The 4,560-nt window shown below is 40.7% G+C and overlaps 1 long non-coding RNA gene across 1 annotated transcript; it reads left to right on the forward strand.

Moving 5' to 3' along the window:
- The first annotated feature begins 2,252 nt into the window (after positions 1–2,252).
- Positions 2,253–3,381, forward strand: LOC124028721. Its single transcript, XR_006837636.1, has 2 exons — positions 2,253–2,776; positions 2,829–3,381. It is a non-coding gene; the product is annotated as an uncharacterized LOC124028721 (long non-coding RNA).
- Positions 3,382–4,560: the final 1,179 nt, after the last annotated feature.

The raw sequence follows: 4,560 nt of genomic DNA on the forward strand, positions 1-4,560 counted from the left end.
TACTGTAAAACCACATAGACATACCCTACACACAGTCAGTTTAGGTTATTTATTACTGTAAAACCACATAGACATACCCTACACACAGTCAGTTTAGGTTATTTATTACTGTAAAACCACATAGACATACCCTACACACAGTCAGTTTAGGTTATTACTGTAAAACCACATAGACATACCCTACACACAGTCAGTTTAGGTTATATATTACTGTAAAACCACATAGACATACCCTACACACAGTCAGTTTAGGTTATTACTGTAAAACCACATAGACATACCCTACACACAGTCAGTTTAGATTATTTATTACTGTAAAACCACATAGACATACCCTACACATGTGTCATTCACAGTTTTTCTCCTAGATAAACCTAGACATGTTTATGTCCCCCCCGTCTCTCTCTCAGATTAACCCTCTGAAGGCGAGCAGTGTGGTTCAGACCTACAGGACCCCCACCTACAGCTGCTACCCTAAAGACTCCTGGCTGGCTCTCTGCAAGAAGCTGTTCCTGGGAGAACTCATCTACCCCTGGAGACACAAGACTACCAAGATAGACTAGGAGACACAAGACTACCAAGATAGACTAGGACCAGGGGAGAGAGACAAAGGGAGAGATGGGGAGAGAGAGATGGGGAGGCTGTTTCTGGGAGAACTCATCTACCCCTGGAGACACCACCAAGATCAACTGAGACCAGGGGAGAGACAGAATAGAGAAGGGGGAGAGACAGAATAGAGAAGGGGAGGGATAGGGGGAGAGACAGAATAGAGTAGGGGAGGTATAGGGGGAGAGACCGAGAATAGAGAAGGGGAGGGATAGGGGGAGAGACAGAATAGAGAAGGGGAGGTATAGGGGGGAGACAGAATAGGGGAGGGATAGGGGGAGAGACAGAATAGAGAAGAGGGAGGGATAGGGGAGAGACAGAATAGAGAAGGGGAGGTATAGGGGGAGACAGAATAGAGAAGGGGAGGGATAGGGGGAGAGACATAATAGAGAAGGGGAGAGACAGAATAGAGAAGGGGGAGGTATAGGGGGGAGAGACATAATAGAGAAGGGGGAGGTATAGGGGGGAGAGACATAATAGAGAAGGGGAGGTATAGGGGGGAGACATAATAGAGAAGGGGGAGGCATAGGGGGAGAGACAGAATAGAGAAGGGGGAGGTATAGGGGGAGAGACATAATAGAGAAGGGGAGGTATAGGGGGGAGAGACATAATAGAGAAGGGGGAGGTATAGGGGGAGAGACATAATAGAGAAGGGGGAGGTATAGGGGGGAGAGACATAATAGAGAAGGGGAGGTATAGGGGGGAGACAGAATAGAGAAGGGATAGGGGGGAGAGACATAATAGAGAAGGGGGAGGTATAGGGGGAGACAGAATAGAGAAGGATAGGGGGAGAGACAGAATAGAGAAGGGGGAGGTATAGGGGGGAGAGACAGAATAGAGAAGGGGGAGGTATAGGGGGGAGAGACATAATAGAGAAGGGAGGTATAGGGGGGAGACATAATAGAGAAGGGGGAGGTATAGGGGGGAGAGACAGAATAGAGAAGGGGGAGGTATAGGGGGGAGAGACATAATAGAGAAGGGGAGTGTATAGGGGGAGACAGAATAGAGAAGGAGGGATAGGGGGGAAGAGACAGAACACCAAGGTTGATGAGAAGAGGGGGAGGGATAGGGGGAAGAGACAGAACACCAAGGTTGATGAGAAGAGGGGGAGGGATAGGGGGGGGAGACAGAATAGAGAAGGGGGAGGTATAGGGGGAGAGACATAATAGAGAAGGGGGAGGTATAGGGGGGGGAGACAGAATAGAGAAGGGGAGGCATAGGGGAGAGACAGAATAGAGAAGGAGGAGGTATAGGGGGGAGACAGAATAGAGAGAAGGGGGAGGGATAGGGGGAGAGACAGAATAGAAGGGGAGGTATAGGGGGAGACAGAATAGAGAAGGGGAGGGATAGGGGAAGAGACAGAATAGAGAAGGGGAGGGATAGGGGGAAGAGACAGAATAGAGAAGGGGAGTGGGACAGGGGGGAGAGATAAGAACACCAAGGTTGATGAGAGGAGGGGGAGGGGTGGTGGGAGAGGATGTTAGTGTGTTAGCTGCTGATGAGACCTTGTAAAGGAGATGTGTGTGTCTCCTTTTAAATCAGGTATTTAGGGCTGCTGGCACCCTATTCCTTCATAGTGCACTACTTTTGACCAGAGCTCTATGGGGCTCTGTCAAAAGTAGTGCACTATGTAGGGAATAGGTGCCATTTGATGCTGTCTAAAGCATCTACTGCACTAATTACTCCTTGTCTTATTTAACTCCAGATGTATTTTATATTATAAGATTAAAATAAAACATTCACATTTTTAGGATGAATTGATTGTTTATACATTCCGACTAATGTGTATTGAGATTATGTCAATGCATTTATTTTCATTGAAAACATTCAGTATTTATTCTTAGTTTAGTACTCTAGGTCATTTTTTTACTCTGGTAATGTGCCATTTTCCCCCCTAAAAACCTGCTAACCCCAAACCTACAGTACAGTATCTAACTGCCAGATAAGTACTAGAGTATAGAAGTACTGTATTCAGTACAGTATCTAACTGCCAGAGAAGTACTAGAGTATAGAGGTACTGTATTCAGTACAGTATCTAACTGCCAGAGAAGTACTAGAGTATAGAGGTACTGTATTCAGTACAGTATCTAACTGCCAGAGAAGTACTAGAGTATAGAAGTACTGTATTTAGTACAGTATCTAACTACCAGAGAAGTACTAGAGTATAGAGGTACTGTATTCAGTACAGTATCTAACTACCAGAGAAGTACTAGAGTATAGAGGTACTGTATTTATTTAACCTTTTTATTTAGCATTACATTTGAAAGATTCTCCTAACTTTCCCCATTTTCCCAGGTTTTCCTTCTGAAATCCTGGTTATAATATTCCCTGAATCTGGAGGGAAGAAGCAGGAAATCAGGGAATCCTCCATCTGGGAATTCTGGAATACAAAAAGGGATTTCTCAACTTTATTGAGAGCCTTTATTTTTTAACAATAACAACCTGGTATTATCCTGGTTTATCTTCTCAGAACGTATTTTTAAAAAATCTTTAATTTCATAGACTGATTTTTTTGCTGTTGTGCCATAATGGAAGAAATAAGAAAACAATTGATTCTAAATCAGGACCGTAGTTTGTCATATTGTCATGTTTGATTGCATTTGATTTGTGTTGAGTGTTGACTACTACTGAAGTTGTTGAATGTACAACTCTGGGGATGTGTCTCAAATGGAACGCTATAGACTAAGTAGTGCACTACTTTTTGACTAGGGCTATGTGGTCCGTATCCCCAATGTTCCTTTCATAATAATAAAGGCCCAGTTGGTTTGAAAAGGAGTAGCCTCATTGTTTTACAGTTTATTTAGAGAGAGAGAGAGAGAGAGAGAGAGAGAGAGAGAGAGAGAGAGAGAGAGAGAGAGACAAAGAGAGAGACAAGAGAGACAAAGAGAGAGAGACAAAGAGAGAGAGAGAGAGAGAGAGAGAGAGAGAGAGAGAGAGAGAGACAAAGAGAGAGACAAGAGAGAGAGACAAAGAGAGAGAGAGAGAGAGAGAGAGAGAGAGAAAGAGAGAGAGAGAGAGAGAGATTTTTATGTTTGTATATATATATATAGAGAGAGAGAGGTTTGTATATATATATATATATAGAGAGAGAGTTTTTATATATATAGAGAGAGAGTTTTTATGTGTTTTATATGTTTGTATATATATATAGAGAGAGGTTTTATATATATATATAGAGAGAGAGAGAGAGAGGTTTTTATATATATATATAGAGAGAGAGAGATTTTTTATGTTTGTGTATATATATAGAGAGAGAGGTTTATATATATATAGATAGAGAGTTTTTATAGTATATATATAGAGAGAGAGGTTTTTATATGTTTATATATATATATAGAGAGAGAGGTTTTTATGTTTGTGTATATATATAGAGAGAGAGAGAGAGAGAGGTTTTTATATGTTTGTATATATATATAGAGAGAGAGGTTTATATATATATATATATATAGAGAGAGAGTTTTTATATATATAGAGAGAGAGGTTTTTATGTGTATATATATATAGAGAGAGAGAGGTTTATATATATATATAGAGAGAGAGGTTTATATATATATATATAGAGAGAGAGAGAGAGAGGTTTTTATATATATATATAGAGAGAGAGAGAGAGGTTTTTATATGTGTATATATATATAGAGAGAGAGAGGTTTTTATATGTGTATATATATATAGAGAGAGAGGGAGAGGTTTATACACTTCTCAAAAAAATAAAGGGAACACTAAAATAACACATCCTAGATCTGAATGAATGAAATATTCTTATTAAATACTTTTGTCTTTACATAGTTGAATGAGCTGACAACACAATCACACACAAATTATCAATGGAAATCAAATGTATCAACCCATGGAGATCTGGATTTGGAGTCGGACTCAAAATTAAAGTGGAAAACCACACTACAGGCTGATCCAACTTTGATGTATTTGTAAGTCGCTCTGGATAAGAGCGTCTGC

The sequence above is a fragment of the Oncorhynchus gorbuscha genome, unplaced genomic scaffold, assembly GCF_021184085.1.
Source record: "Oncorhynchus gorbuscha isolate QuinsamMale2020 ecotype Even-year unplaced genomic scaffold, OgorEven_v1.0 Un_scaffold_4714, whole genome shotgun sequence".
Classification (NCBI taxonomy): domain Eukaryota; kingdom Metazoa; phylum Chordata; class Actinopteri; order Salmoniformes; family Salmonidae; genus Oncorhynchus; species Oncorhynchus gorbuscha.